General features: G+C 48.5%; 1 long non-coding RNA gene across 1 annotated transcript in view; it reads left to right on the top strand.

The window, feature by feature from the left end:
- Window positions 1–16,236, top strand: part of LOC143788741 (uncharacterized) — a 311,204-nt gene extending 294,968 nt beyond the window's left edge. The window contains exon 3 of the long non-coding RNA XR_013218724.1: window positions 16,178–16,236. This is a non-coding gene — a long non-coding RNA (uncharacterized LOC143788741). The remainder of the gene's footprint in view (window positions 1–16,177) is intronic.
- Window positions 16,237–17,089: the final 853 nt, after the last annotated feature.

Here is a 17,089-nt window from a genome sequence, read left to right as displayed (position 1 = left end):
ACAGTGACATAAAACATGAATTTCTGAATAAGTAGGTTTTGAGCCTCTAGTAGTCTGCACAGTTACGATGTAACACGTAAACTCACCGTCTCCTTCCTACAGCCCTCCCTATACGTTGTTATTGATTCCTCCTGAGAATGAGGTTGTGTTGTTACTAGAACTCCGGGTTTTCTGTTACTACGTGCGCTATGAGGATTTTATTTAGCTGTATATGTACAGCGGATGTTGGTTGTGAGTGCATGGAGCGGGCTCAGGAGCGGAGAGCGCGTCCTACAAGGCGGCAGTGGGTTGGATACACAGCTGACTCGCATCTATAACTGACTGAGGTGGCATTGTTACTAGAACTATGGGTTTATGCATCTTCCTGCAGCCTCTAACTCTGACATTATTACTCTCTTCCATCTGCCCATGAGGCCTAATGTCCGTCAGTCACTAATCTATTGTACTGTACATCTGTCCCATCAAAAGCACATATCTCAGCGTCTACAATAGGAATGTTCAGGTCCTGCCCCCGAGAATACAAGAAACTGCACAGGACGCCTACTTTTAAGTGGGTATGTAATCCACATCAGTTTTCGGGTGTGATTTGGTACATTGAAGGGAAAGTGCTAAAAATTAAAACATTTAAAAAAAAAATCAAATTCACAGTTTTATAACCTTCCCGACCTTGGATGTACGGCGTATGTCATGGCAATTATGCGCGATCGCCACCATACGTTCAGCTGTAACCCAGCTCTCACTGCCAGGAGCGGCGCCCGCACTGGTCTCCGCAGTTTAACCCCCTAAATGCTGTGAATTATATCAATCGCAACATATAGAGGGCAGGGTAAGGGAGGGGGCTCTCTCTCCGCTCCGATCGGTGCCTCCGCAAGGGCCTCATCGCTGCCATGGTGACCCTGGTCACGAGGCTAGCAAACTTGTTACACCATGCTCAGAGCATGTTCTAAACAAGCTAAACAAGACCTGACAGCTGTAAATCATTGCAATGCTTTATAACAGCGAAGTGAAAGTTACATAGAGGGACAAAGTAAAAATAAAGTAAAAATAAAGTAAAAAAAAATTAAAAAATAATTTTAACCCCTTAACCACCAAGGGTGGTTTGCACGTTAATGACCGGGCCAATTTTTCCAATTCTGACCACTGTCCCTTTATGAGTTTATAACTCTGGAACGCTTCAACAGATCCCAGTGAATCTGACATTGTTTTCTTGTGACATATTGTTTTTCATGATACTGGTAAAATTTCTTTGATATTACCTTCGTTTATTTGTGAAAAAAACTGAAATTTGGTGAAAATTTCCTGATGAAGGAATCAGTGATTCCGAAACGCGTTGGATTGTGGTCCGTAGGGCGCTCCATAGCCATAGCCAGTCCCGTGAGGTATCACGTGACCGTGACATCACGCAAGGTCCTGCAGCTTCCTGCACCTTGCTGGCTGTTCGCCGGCTTCTGACCTGGACACCCACAGGCGGTAACTTGTTACCAACAATCAGGGGCGTCTGTCACTGGCCGGGACGGCGCCCCACCAGCAAGGAAGCCTTCTCTGTTTGGTGGAATCTGGCATGCACAAACTAGTGCATACCGCAAGGACCTTCCACATTTGGAACCACCATCCCTGCAGCATCATCCTGACACACAGGTAAATGAATAATAGGTGGCATTGAATATATTGTGTCAACTTGTACACTCCATCCAGGTGCATATATATATATATCTGTATATCTGGTAGGGAATTTTTCCCTCTATCTGGTCTATTTGCGCAAATATGAACTTTGCATGTATTTAATAAAAACATCAACCTTGTCCCACAAAAAAAGAAGCCATCACATGACTCTGTTGGCAAGTTTATAGGAAAATTATAGCTCTCAAAATATTGCGAAGCAGTAATAAGTGTCTTTTAGTGTGTGACTGCAGCCAAACTTAAAAATGAAAATAAAAAAATTTGGGCTAAAAGAACATTTTTGTGGGGAAAATTTGATTTTTTTTTATTTTCATGGCTCTACTTTATAAACTTCTATGAAGCACCTGGGGATTCAAGGTGCTCACCACACATTTAGGTACATTCCTTGAGGGGTCTAGTTTACAAAATCTGGTCACTTGTGGGGGGGTTTCACTGTTTAGGCACAGGAGAAACTACATAACAAATTGTAATTTCCATTTTCTCCTGTTACCATTGTGAAAATACAAAATTTGGGGCTAAAGTAAAAATTTTACGAAAATAAAGTAAATGGTCATTTATCCTTTCACATTGCACTATTTTCTGTGAAGCACCAGAAGGGTTAATAAACTTCTTGAATGTGGTTGTGAGGACTTTGAGGGGTGCAGTTTTTTGAAAGGTGTCACTTTTGAGTATTTTCCCCCCCAAAGTCACTTCAACTGATGTGGTCCCTAAAAAAATGGTTATGTAAATTTTGTTGGAAAAATGGAAATTGCTGATCAACTTTTACAGCGTCATGTCAAAGTTTGGCACCTCTAGCCAAAATTACTGTTATTGTGAATAGTTAAGTAAGTTGAAGATTAAATGATCTCTACAAGGACTAAAGATGACACATTTACTTTGTATTTTTGGCAAAAAATATACATAGTGAGGGGCGTGGCTATGTAGGTGAAGAGAGAAGACGTACCCCGGGAGAGCTCCCAATTCCTAATGGTATCCTGCCACTTAGACCCCTTTAAAGTGTGGGCTGCATGTTGATTTGTAATCCCCTTGGACCCTGGAAGGTGCTCCGCCTAGACCTTTTTTGGCACGTCTTCTCAACTGCAAGGATAGAGACGCTATTCTACGTCTGGCAAGGCAGAAGAGCCCCATCAAATTTCACAATGCCACAATTTCGATCTTTCCGGATTTATCCATGGAGCTTCAGAAGCAGCGGGCACGGTTCATGGAAATTAAGAAACAAATTAGAGACCGGAATGTTGTATACTCCATGATTTATCCTGCCCGACTATGGGTCGTTCATGAGGGTTACTCTACATTCTTCACTGATCTGGAGGAGGCGGCTGAGTGGCTACGGGTCCACAAGGTGTCCAATGTAAAGAAATCCTAATGTACTTGTGCGGATAATTATATAATGGAGCTTTCTGTGGGGTGTCTAACCTAACAACAATACCGGATGCTGAATCTGAGAGGGTATCCCCGTTTTCACTTGATAATAGGAGCATGGGACTACGCTCCTACATTGTTTGGTTTTTGCTCTGTTTCTTTTTCTCTGTTTGTTTTACCTGTTCTGTGTGTAGAAATCGCCGCCAACGGATCTCTCGGCTTTTCCCGGTCAATACTATTTATCATTTCTTGATGAGTGAGTATGGGGTCTGAAATAATATGCATGACCTGGAATGTGCGTGGTATTAAATCTCCCCGGAAAAAGATTAAAGGGGTTGTCCACTACTTTCAGTTAACCCCCCAATGTATCCCCCTGGGGCCCCTGATGAATTGTGTGATTACCTTCCGTTGCCGTTTTCGCCTGTGAGCGGCGCTATTCCGGCGGCTGAGTCCGGGTCACGTGACCCCCAGGCTGCAGCCGCCGCTTATTTCCGCCGACGTCACGTCAATTTCCAGACTCTGGAAATTGACGCGACGTCAGCAGCAGGCGTGAGCCAGCCTCACAGCCAGCAGTCACTCATCAAGAGTGACTGGGCTGTGGGCGAGGCTGAGGCTGACTGCGGGGCTGTGCTGGGGGTGGGCGGGACTTGCTGGGGGCGGGGCTAGGCAGGGAATCCACATGTGATGTGCGGTATGTGCGGGGGGCGCCGGCACGCACATACCCGCGCCGGCACGCAGAGCCCTGGCCCGCACATACCGGCGCCAGCATGCAGAGCCCCGGCCCCACTGCCTCCGGGGCTGTGCTGGGGGCGGGCGGGGCTGTGCATGTGCTGGGGGCGGGTCTAGGCAGGGAATCCTCGATGTGATGTGCGTGGCTCTGCGTGCCTGTGCCGGTATGTGCGGGCCGGGGCTCTGCGTGCTGGTGCCGGTATGTGCGGGCGGCGCCGGCCATCACATGCCGGCACGCAGAGCCACGGCCCGCACATACCGGCACCGGCACGCAGAGGCCCGGCCCGCACGTACCGGCGCCGCCCGCACATACCGGGGCTCTGCGTGCCGGTATGTGCTGGGGTCTGCTGCGGGGATGGTCTTTGGGGTGTGTCTCTGTGCAGGCATCGTCCGATGGGACTACAAGTTCCATCGGGCTATGCCTTTTACAGTGACAGTGAGTGACACACTAGCCAATGATGGGACAGTAGTAGTCCCATCATCCGGCTAATGTGTTGAATGTTAAAAAAAAAAAACATATACAGTACATACACACATACAGAACATGCGCCATGCGACGACATGCACCATGCGACGACATGCACCATGCGACGACATGCACCATGCGACAACATGCAGTATGCAACAACATGTGGCATGCGGCAGCATGCGGCATGCGACGACATGCGCCAGGTGACAACATGCAGCATGCGACAACATGCAGCATGCGACAACATGCATCATGCGACAACATGCATCATGCGTCTACATGCGACGGCATGCAGCATGCGACAACATGCAGCATGCGACGACATGCAGCATGCGACGACATGCGCCATGTGACGACATGCAGCATGCGACGACATGCAGCATGCGACAACATGCGCCATGCGACGACATGCGCCATGCGACGACATGGAGCATGCGACGACATGTGCCAGGCGACAACATGCACCATGCGACGACATGCAGCATGCGACAACATGCAGCATGCAACAACATGTGGCATGCGACGACATGCATCATGCGACGACATGCATCATGCGACGACATGCAGCATGCAACAACATGTGCCATGCGACGACATGCAGCATGCAACGACATGCGCCATGCGATGACATGCACCATGCGACGACATGCAGCATGCGACGACATGCAGCATGCTACGACATGCAGCATGCTACGACATGCGACATGTGCCAGGCGACGACATGCAGCATGCGATAACATGCAGCATGCAACAACATGTGCCATGCGACGACATGCAGCATGCGACGACATGCGCCATGCGATGACATGCGCCATGCGACGACATGCAGCATGCGACGACATGCAGCATGCGACGACATGCGCCAGGCGACAACATGTGCCATGCGACGACATGCAGCATGCGATGACATGCGCCATGCGACGACATGCAGCATGCGACAACATGCGCCATGCGACGACATGCGCCATGCGACAACATGCGCCATGCGACAACATGCGCCATGCGACATCATGCAACATGCGACATCATGCAGCATGTGACATCATGCGACATGCCACATACAGTACATACATACAGTACATACATACATACAGACATACAGTACATATAACATAGATTACATACTCACCATTAGGGTTGAGCGAAACGGATCGTTCATTTTCATAATTCGCCGACTTTTGGCAAAGTCGGCGTCTCATGAAACCGAGCCGATCCCAGCGTTGCATCGGCCATGCGGTACGCGACTTTCGCGCCAAAGTCGCGTTTCAATGACGCTAAAAGCGCCATTTCTCAGCCAATGAAGGTGGACGCAGAGTGTGGGCAGCGTGATGACATAGATCTCAGTCCCCACCATCTTAGAGAAGGGCATTGCAGTGATTGGCTTGCTTTCTGCCGCGTCACAGGGGCTATAAAGGGCCGTTCCCGCCGACCGCCATCTTACTGCTGCTGATGTGAGCGTAGGGAGAGGTTGCTGCCGCTTCTTCAGAAGCAGGGATAGTGATAGGCAGGGTACATAAAGCTACAAACCGCTTGTGCTGTAGCGATTTCCACTGTCCAACACCACCTTTTCTTTGCAGGGACAGTGGAAGCTACATTTTTTTTTCCTCAGCGCTGTCGCTCATTGGGCTGCCTTAGAAGGCTCCCTGACCCTGATAGCTGCGTTGCTGTGCCTGTGTGTGTACGCCGCTGTGCAAACCAACTGCTTTTTTCAAAGCACAAATCCTGTATTTCCTTCCTTTCTGCACAGCTATCTTGTGTGTTTGTCCACACTTTTGTGTGCAGCAGTCCTTTTTATAGCTGCCTGCCATACTTTCCTGAGATAACTGCAGGGAGATAAATATTGGCAACTCTGCCTCCGTGCCAGTCCTGTGGGTGGCATCTCTCTCTCATTGTGTGACACCGAAAACGAAAACCACTGTGTGATACTTGGCCATTTTTTTTGGGGGGGCTACATTCTCCCTTTTCCCAAAAAATAAATTAGTGGGAGATAAATATTGGCAAGTCTGCCTCCGTGCCATTGCTGTGGGTGGCATCTCTCTCTCATTGTGTGCCACCGAAAAAACCACTGTGTGATACTTGGCATTTTTTTTTTTTTTGGCTAAATTCTCCCTTTTCAAAAAAAATAAAAATTAGTAGGAGATAAATATTGGCAAGTCTGCCTCCGTGCCATTGCTGTGGGTGGCATCTCTCTCTCATTGTGTGCCACCGAAAAAACCACTGTGTGATACTTGGCAATTTTTTTTTTTTTTTGCTAAATTCTCCCTTTTCAAAAAAAATAAAAATTAGTGGGAGATAAATATTGGCAAGTCTGCCTCCGTGCCATTGCTGTGGGTGGCATCTCTCTCTCATTGTGTGCCACCGAAAAGCACTGTGTAATACTGGGCCTTTTTTTGGGGGGGTAAATTCTCCCTTTTCAAAAAAAAATAGTTAGTGGGAGATAAATATTGGCAAGTTTGCCTCCGTGCCAGTCCTGTGTGTGGCATCTGTCTCTCATTGTGTGCCACCGAAAAGCACTGTGTAATACTGGGCCTTTTTTGTTTTTTTTGGGTAAATTCTCCCTTTTCAAAAAAAAATAGTTAGTGGGAGATAAATATTGGCAAGTCTGCCTCCGTGCCAGTCCTGTGTGTGGCATCTGTCTCTCATTGTGTCCCACCGAAAAGCACTGTGTAATACTGGGCCTTTTTTGTTTTTTTGGGGTAAATTCTCCCTTTTCAAAAAAAAATAGTTAGTGGGAGATAAATATTGGCAAGTCTGCCTCCGTGCCAGTCCTGTGTGTGGCATCTGTCTCTCATTGTGTCCCACTGAAAAGCAGTGTGTAATACTGGACCTTTTGGTTTTTTTTGGGTAAATTCTCCCTTTTCAAAAAAAAATAGTTAGTGGGAGATAAATATTGGCAAGTCTGCCTCCGTGCCAGTCCTGTGTGTGGCATCTGTCTCTCATTGTGTCCCACCGAAAAGCAGTGTGTAATACTGGGCCTTTTTGTTTTTTTGGGGTAAATTCTCCCTTTTCAAAAAAAAATAGTTAGTGGGAGATAAATATTGGCAAGTTTGCCTCCGTGCCAGTCCTGTGTGTGGCATCTGTCTCTCATTGTGTCCCGCCGAAAAGCAGTGTGTAATACTGGGCCTTTTTGTTTTTTTTGGGTAAATTCTCCCTTTTCAAAAAAAAAATAGTTAGTGGGAGATAAATATTGGCAAGTCTGCTTGAGTGCTGCTCCTGTGTGTGCCATCTGTCTCAAATTATTGGGGCACAGAAAACCTAGTGTGTAACATTGGGCCTGATTTTCCTTTCAGTGTCAGGCACCTATAAAGGTATATATAAATCCTACAGAAGTTTGAGTTCAAATTAAAAGTTGTTTTACAGTAACAAATAGCGTTACTTTGGTTACGTTTTGCAAACAATGAGGAAGTCTAGTGGAAGAGGTCGTGGCCGTGGGCGGTCATTGTCAGCTGGTAATGATGGTAGTGGTGGTGGAGCATCAGGTGGTCGTGGTAAAAGCTGTACAGCACCTAAGTCTCGAGTTGTTGAGCCAAAAACGTTGTCTGCCTACATAAGGTCTCGAACGCTCTCTTTTCTGGGAGTAGGAAAACCACTTTTGAAGCCGGAGCAGGAGGAACAAGTATTGGCTTTCATTGCTCACTCTGCCTCTAGCTCTTTCGCCTCCTCCTCGGAAAGTGCAAAATGTCAGAGCAGTGCATCATCAGTGGATGCTCCCGGTCAGGAACAAGTCGCTTCCTTGTGTCCTTCACCCAGAACAACAGTGAAGGATGCGTCAGTCGACACAACAGGTTACTCCATGGAGCTCTTTACACATACCGTTCCTGGGTTAGACAGTGAAACAGTTAACAGGCCATGCCCATTAGCAGTTGAATCGGACATGGAGTGCACAGATGCACAGCCACAGCCAGATTACTATGCTGTTCCTTTGACTCAGACCAGAACATTGCCCTCGCAGTGTACTGAGGCAGAATCAAACCCAGCGGAGACTATGGTGCCCCGTCACGAACGCTATACCACCGGCTTACACGGTGACACAGACGAAGTTGCACACGACATAGAAGAGGAGGTCATAGATGACCCAGTTGTTGACCCCGATTGGCAGCCATTGGGGGAACAGGGTGCAGGCGGCAGTAGTTCTGAAGCGGAGGAGGAGGAGCTGCAGCAGGCATCAACATCACAACAGGTTCCATCTACCGGGCCCGTATCTGGCCAAAAACGCGTGGCAAAACCTAAACCAGTTGGAGGACAGCGTGGCCATCCGGTTAAAGAAGCTCAGTCTGCAATGCCTGAAAAGGTATCCGATAGTAGAAAGAGTGCAGTCTGGCATTTTTTTAAACAACATCCAAATGATCAGCGCAAAGTCATCTGTCAAAAATGTTCAACTACCTTAAGCAGAGGTCAGAATCTTAAAAGTCTAAATACAAGTTGCATGCATAGACATTTATCCACCATGCATTTGCAAGCCTGGACTAACTACCAAACGTCCCTAAAGGTTGCAGCACCCTTGGCCAATGAAGCTAGTCAGCAACGCTACATCCCTTCCCTCCCTGTAAGCCGACCATTTCCCACACCACCTGCAGTATCTGTGCAGCTTTCGTCGCCAGGCCAAAGCAGTCAGGGAATCACCAGGTTAGTAGTAGGAAACACTGCATGTAGGGCACCGTCAAGAATACCATCTCCAACCCTCTCTCACTCACCCATGTCCACCGGCACCACCGCTAGTTCCACGATCTCCAGCTCTCCAGTCCAGCTCACCCTACATGAGACTCTTGTTAGGAAAAGGAAGTACTCATCCTCGCATCCGCGTACACAGGGTTTGAACGCCCACATTGCTAGACTAATCTCATTAGAGATGATGCCCTACCGGTTAGTTGAAAGCGGAGCTTTCAAAGCGCTGATGGACTGCGCTGTACCACGCTACGAGCTATCCAGTCGGCACTTCTTTTCTAGAAAAGCCATCCCAGCCCTCCAACAGCATGTTAAAGACCGCATCGTCCATGCACTCAGGCAGTCTGTGACTACAAAGGTGCACCTGACAACAGATGCATGTGCAGCGCCCCAGAGTCCTGGTCGTTGCAGTACTGTGGCTCCGCCACTAAGGGGAGCTATGGTACGTCTGATGGCACTGAAGGAGTTCATCTGACCAGGTATCACAGACACCAATACATTTCACAGCCGGGCCTCCAGGGGGAGCTAAGGGTTCTATTCATTAGGCCACTCCTCACATACTGGTAAAACTGGGGGTCAGGCAGGAAGTTAGGACAGAAAGCTGACTGGGTTGGAACCAGGCAACACCTTGTGGCAGAGGGTGTTGTGAGGGAAGATTCGGTAGGGCCCCTGTCGGGGGTGGGATCCTGACAGAGGTCTGGCAACTTGAGAGAACGTGACGGGACTGTGCCTGCTCAGCATAGCGGCGGTGCCCAAGGAAGGATTAGAAGCGAGATAGATTGTGCTGAGTGAGAAACGAGATCAAAGCAAGAAGGAGAATACCAGTAGGAGTCGTGCTGTGAGACCGAGGCAACATCCTACTGAGGCGCACAACCGGCGGACGGAACGCCGAGGAAGTATTCACACATCTAGCTTCAAGCAATACTTCAAACCAACGGCAGGACAGTCAGTCATAGGCGGGCTGTCTCACCTAAATCACCTACGAAGACATAGGGGGCAACTTGTGGAGAGGGGCGACTCTAGGGTCCCGGAAGAGCTCCGAGCCTACCCGTCATACGGGTGCCGTCCTAACCGTAACATCAGGGAGGGACGGAAGATTAGCAGAACATCATCTAATCGAGTTGTGAGGGAACTTAAGAAACAGACACAACAGTTGTGGGGACTTTCCGTAAGCACAGCAGGGAAGGACCACAACACATAGCACTAGCAGGAAGGCACAGATTTCCACCTGCAAAGAGAACTCTGGAGGTGCCATTGGACCGGCCGGACTTGCGCAGCCTGGTTAACCGTATTCCGGATTGAGGACCCAGAGATCTTCAGTAAAGAGGTAAAGAGACTGCAACCTGGTGTCCTCATTATTTACTGCACCGCACCACCACCACTATCTACATCTATCACCGTACGCCCCTCAGCAGGGTCACGGACCGGGTCTAGCCACCGTGACAACCCCAGAGCAGAGACTCAGAGGCCCGGTACCGGGTACCCCTCGGCCCTGCGGCAGTGGGGGCGCTACACATGGACCAGTAGGCATGGCCAGGGACGTTACGTGTCCATCACGGCACACTGGGTGAATGTGGTGGATGCAGGCTCCACAGGGGACAGCAATATTGGGACAGTTCTGCCTAGCCCACGGTCAAGGAAAGAGTTGGCTGTAGGCGTTCGCCCCCCCTCCTCCTCTTCCTCCTCCTCCTGCAGAAGTGAGAGCTCGTCCACAGACCGCAGTCGCACATCCACTCCATCCGCAGCTGCCACTGTTGTACACCAGGTGTGTCATTATGGGACAGCTAGTGGCAAGCGTCAGCAGGCTGTATTGGCAATGAAGTGTTTGGGCGACAACAGACACACCGCGGAAGTTCTGTCCGAGTTCTTGCAGAAAGAAACTCAGTCATGGCTGGGCACTGTACATCTTGAGGCAGGCAAGGTAGTGAGTGATAACGGAAGGAATTTCATGGCTGCCATAGCCCTTTCCCAACTGAAACACATTCCTTGCCTGGCTCACACCTTAAACCTGGTGGTGCAGTGCTTCCTGAAAAGTTATCCGGGGTTACCCGACCTGCTCCTCAAAGTGCGCAGACTTTGCTCGCATATCCGCCGTTAGCCTGTACACTCCAGCCGTATGCAGAACTATCAGCGTTCTTTGAACCTTCCTCAGCATCGCCTAATCATCGACGTTGCAACAAGGTGGAACTCCACACTGCACATGCTTCAGAGAGTGTGCGAACAGAGGCGTGCTGTTATGTATTTGTGGGAGGATACATGGGCAGGCAGTTGGATGGTAGACATGGAGTTGTCAGGTGTGCAGTGGTCGAAGCTACAAGACCTGTGTCAAGTCCTTCAGTGTTTTGAGGAATGCACACGGCTGGTTAGTGCAGACAACGCAATAATAAGCATGAGCATCCCCCTAATGCGTCTGCTGATGCAAAGTTTGACGCACATAAAGGAGCAGGCGTCTGCAGCCGAGGAAGAGGAAAGCCTTGATGACAGTCAGCCATTGTCTGGTCAGAGCCGTGTAGAGGACGCGGTAGCGGGCGAAGAGGAGGAGGAGGACGAGGAGGATGATGGGGATGAGTACTTTTTTAATGAGGAAGCTTCTCCTGGGCCAACAGAAATTAGTGGCGTTGCAAGGCCGGGTTCTGTTTTTGTAAGGGAGACAAGTGACGTAGATTTGCCTGTAACTGCCCCTCAAACCAGCACAACCGCAGATTTGCCAACTGGAACTTTGGCCCACATGGCGGATTATGCCTTACGTATCCTCAAAAAGGACCCACGCATTATTAAAATGATGAGCGATGACGATTACTGGTTGGCCTGCATCCTTGACCCTCGCTATAAAGGCAAATTGCAAAATATTATGCCACATGAGAACCTCGAACAAATATTAGCAACCAAACAAGCTACTCTTGTAGACCGTTTGATTCAGGCATTCCCAGCACACAGCGCCGGTGATGGTTCTCACACGAGCTGCAGGGGGCTACAGGGCAGAGGTGTTAGAGGTGCACAGATCAGAAGTGGCGTTGGACAGAGGGGTTTTCTGACCAGGTTGTGGAGTGATTTCGCAATGACCGCAGACAGGACAGGTACTGCAGCATTCAAAGTGACAGGAGACAACATTTGTCCAGTATGGTTACTATTTTTCAGCCCTTATTGATGTTCTCCCTCAACCGTCATTCCCATTTGATTACTGGGCATCCAAATTAGACACCTGGCCTGAATTGGCAGAATATGCGTTGCAGGAGCTTGCTTGCCCAGCAGCTAGTGTGCTATCAGAAAGAGTATTCAGTGCTGCTGGTTCAATATTAACCGAAAAAAGGACTCGTCTGGCTACCCAAAATGTGGATGATCTCACCTTCATTAAAATGAACCACTCCTGGATTTCAAATTATTTTGCCCCACCTTTCCCAGCTGACACCTAGCTTCCCTATAAAAAGGTCTTGCTTGTGGACTGGTCTTACTGAGTGTTAAAATCTCTTAATTTGCAGCAGCTGTTTGACCAGCATACGACATGTTTACACCTCCCCCAATGGGAAAACTCCCCCCACGGGGCCGTTGTCTCACTCTCGACACTTGGCGCAAGCACCCGTTAGTTACAGTGCTGTTTGTCAGAAGAGGTGGGTGTGCTCGCTTTTGGTCGACGGCACTGCCACTGGGTCCCTCATAGTACAATGTAGTGTCTCTGGTGGTGGTGGTGCGCACCCAACGTCAGACACACCGTTGTAACATGAGGGGCCCTGGGGCGGTACCGCCGGCCACAAGAGAGTTCCCCCCCCCCCAGCTCAAACTGTGCTCTACCACGTGCCAAATTATCTCGCACAGCTCCACCAATGTTTAGTCTATGCGCTGACATCATTCAATGCCTGGCACTGACAATCAATACCAATTTGTTGACATCTATGATGATAGTTACAGTAGTCTGGGTCAGTGTCCTATATTGACACCAGTAAATACTAATTTACTGCCAAATTACTTTGTCATAAACTCTGCAGATGAGCCCACCCCTGTACCTAAGCATGCCACCCTTTTTTTTATTTATAGTTGTTTTGCAAGACATTAACATCTATTTATTTTTTGGGAGTACTAACTGTGTCAGACACTTCTTGCAATACTCCTCCACTGACCACAATGCTGCCTGCCTGTGTATCCATGTAACCGATTTAAAACTGCCATGCCTGCCTATTGTTTGTTATTTTAGGCCTTTGATAGCCTGTCTGCAGCCCCTACCTGCAATACTCCTCCACTGACCACAATGCTGCCTGGAGTGCCTGCCTGTGTATCCATGTAACCGATTTAAAACTGCCATGCCTGCCTATTGTTTGTTATTTTAGGCCTTTGATAGCCTGTCTGCGGCCCCTACTTGCAATACTCCTCCACTGACCACAATGCTGCCTGCCTGTGTATCCATGTAACCGATTTAAAACTGCCATGCCTGCCTATTGTTTGTTATTTTAGGCCTTTGATAGCCTGTCTGCGGCCCCTACTTGCAATACTCCTCCACTGACCACAATGCTGCCTGCCTGTGTATCCATGTAACCGATTTAAAACTGCCATGCCTGCCTATTGTTTGTTATTTTAGGCCTTTGATAGCCTGTCTGCAGCCCCTACTTGCAATACTCCTCCACTGACCACAATGCTGCCTGCCTGTGTATCCATGTAACCGATTTAAAACTGCCATGCCTGCCTATTGTTTGTTATTTTAGGCCTTTGATAGCCTGTCTGCAGCCCCTACCTGCAATACTCCTCCACTGACCACAATGCTGCCTGCCTGTGTATCCATGTAACCGATTTAAAACTGCCATGCCTGCCTATTGTTTGTTATTTTAGGCCTTTGATAGCCTGTCTGCGGCCCCTACTTGCAATACTCCTCCACTGACCACAATGCTGCCTGCCTGTGTATCCATATAACCGATTTAAAACTGCCATGCCTGCCTATTGTTTGTTATTTTAGGCCTTTGATAGCCTGTCTGCGGCCCCTACCTGCAATACTCCTCCACTGACCACAATGCTGCCTGCCTGTGTATCCATGTAACTGATTTAAAACTGCCATGCCTGCCTATTGTTTGTTATTTTAGGCCTTTGTTAGCCTGTCTGCGGCCCCTACTTGCAATACTCCTCCACTGACCACAATACTGCCTGCTTGTGTATCCATGTAACCGATTTAAAACTGCCATGCCTGACTATTGTTTGTTATTTTAGGCCTTTGTTAGCCTGTCTGCGGCCCCTACTTGCAATACTCCTCCACTGACCACACTAATGCTGCCCTTGTACCCCTGGAACCTATTTAAAAGTTCATAGAGCCTAGTTATATATTTTATTTACTATTAATAAGGCCATGATGGACTATGCTGTACCACGCTACAAGCTAACCAGTCGACACTTCTTTTGCGAGAAAAGCCATCCCAACCCTCCACCAGCATGTAAAAGACCGCATTGTCCATGCACTCTGGCAATCTGTGAGTACAAAGGTGCACCTGACAACAGACGCATGGACCTGTAGGCATGGCCACGGAAGATTACGTGTCCATTAAGGCGCAATGGGTTAATGTGGTGGATGCATGGTCCACAGGGGACAGCCTACTAAGTCTGTCTGCAGTCCCTAATTCAAATTGTCCTCCACTGTCTAAATCGGAGCTTCCACCTTCTGGCTTTCGGCCTATAGTATCAGAAATTAAACTGCATTTGGCCTTCAACTTTGGTTACGGCCTACTAACGGTGTCTGCCCCTCCCTGGTGTTTGCCCTCAACTGAATAAAGCTGAGCTTCCACCTTCTGGCTTTCGGCCTATAGTATCAGATATTAAACTGCATTTGGCCTTCAACTTTGGTTACGGCCTACTAACGGTGTCTGCCCCTGCCTGGTGTTTGTCCTCAACTGAATAAAGCTGAGCTTCAACCTTCTGGCTCTCATTAAGTGCTGTGTTTTTAAAAATTGGTGGTTAGGGCCTACTAACGGTGTCTGCCCCTCCCTGGTGTTTGCCCTCAACTGAATAAAGCTGAGCTTCAGTCTTAGGCTTTTGGCCTAAAGTATCAGATATTAAACTGCATTTGGCCTATTAGTGTGTTTGGGCCCTTAAAACAGTGTCTGCTGCTCCTGGGTTTGCTACTCCACTGAACAAAGCAATGCCGCCTGTTTAGTCCTGTTACCAATTTTGAACTGCATTTAGCCTACTTTATTCTTTGGCCCTATATCTGTTTCCTCCTCATCCTGCCCATTGCCCAGCTACTGCTAGATGAGTCTGCTGGTACATTGACCTAGACCACTACATTCCCCTTGCACTCTACACAGCCAGAATCTGACCCTGCTGAAAGTAAGGTTCCCCTTCCCGCATGTTATACCACCTTACACAGGGACAAAGAGGAAGGTGCAGATGAAAGTGCAGGTTCCTTCATCAGGTGGGGGGGGCATACTCGTTGGCGACGTCACTGGCACAGGGCCCCTCAGAGTACGCAAAAGTGTCGCTGCTGGTGGGAGGCGCCCCCGCCGTGCAAACACACCGCTGTACTTTGAGGGGCCCTGTGCCAGTGCCAATGCGAACAAGTGTGCCCCCCTGCTTGCTCAGGATCACAGCACTTGCAACGTTGAAATACTTACTTCTCCCTGCTCCACCGCCGTGACGTAGTCCACGATTCCTGGGCCCACTAAAACCTTGAACCAGCCCTACCCCCCACAAATTTGCCAAATGACCCCCAAGTTCCATTGAACAACTATTATTATAAAGTTAATTAAGATTGACAAGCTTCAGAAACAAGAATGGATGTTTTTGGCATTAAAATGGGCACTGTAGGTGTTTTCCTGGCCTCCACTCACTGCCGACTATGCTTCCCCATTGACTTGCATTGGGTTTCGTGTTTCGGTCGATCCCCGACTTTTAGCGATAATCGGCCGACTGCACTCGACTCGACTCTGGACAAAGTCGGGTTTCACAAAACCCGACTCGATCTTTAAAAAATGAAAGTCGCTCAACCCTACTCAGGAGCATTAATACAATGAAGAGCCACTGAGTGTCATTATTATATGGAGGCACAATGGGGGGATTGTTATCATTTTAGGGGAAGCAAGGAGTCATTATTATTATTAATATAAGAAAGCACAGGGGATGTTTTTATCATTATAAGGATGTACTGGGTCATTATTAGAGGTCAAGGGGGAGCATTATTAAAGGAGGCACAGGGGAATAATTATAAGGTAACACAAGTTGTGGTTTGTGTAGAGGTGATAGAATGTGAGAAGGGTCCTGGAAAATCAGTAAAGTGAAGATGTTGTGTGTTACATTTTACAGGAACAACTTATGGATGGAAGAAGAGGTTACGCCGGACTGGATTGAATCCATAGGAAAAGGGAAAATGAATGACAGCAATCAGTGAGACAACACTGGTGAGAGCATGCACAGTGCACATATATTGTCTGCAGAGCACTGGTGTAAAACTGATATTACCATTTTATGGTCACTGTATGGCGATAATATCAGTATTATCACAGTGTTTTTGGCTAAAGTAGATGTTTAAGCTCAAAGTTAGAGTCTGCAGTGACTCTATCTGACGTTAGACTTCTGAATCCTCACAGAGTACGTGTGCTGTGAGGATTCTCCGGTGCCGGTGATGGGAGTTGGTAATCATCTACAGTGTGCATGTGTGTCATGTGTGTGTGTGTGTGTGCTAAGGTGTGTGTGAGCATACGTGTACATGTCCCCTGAAATGCAGCTCTGAAGAGCAGTGTGTTTGGCCCCAGCACTGAAGGGGTGTGTGTGTGTGTTTGTGTGACCCCAGCACTAAAGGGATGTGTGTCTGTGACCCCCACAATAAAGGGGTGGCTGTGTGATGGTTTGTGTGTCCCTGCACTAAGGGGGTCTGTGTTTCTGTCCCCAACACTGCTGCAATGAAGGGGTGTGTGCACGTGTGTTTATGTGTGTGTACTGAGCTGTGTGTTGATGTGCACATGTCCCCTGAAATTCAGCACTGAAGGGGTGTGTGTGTGACCCCAGCACTAAAGGAATGTGTGCCTGTTACTCCAGAAATGTGGTGGCTGTGTGTTCCAGCACTAATGGGGGGGGGGGTGTTTAGTGTCCCCAACACTGCAGCACTGAAGGGGTGTATGCGTGTGTTTGTGTTGAGGTGTATGTGTCTGTGTGTGTGTTTTGAGGTGAGTGTGCATGTGTGTCGTGTGCGCTAAGGCGAGTGCGTGTGTGTGTGTG

This window comes from Ranitomeya variabilis, chromosome 8 (assembly GCF_051348905.1).
Source record: "Ranitomeya variabilis isolate aRanVar5 chromosome 8, aRanVar5.hap1, whole genome shotgun sequence".
NCBI lineage: Eukaryota > Metazoa > Chordata > Amphibia > Anura > Dendrobatidae > Ranitomeya > Ranitomeya variabilis.
This window is presented reverse-complemented; position numbering and strand designations above follow the sequence as displayed.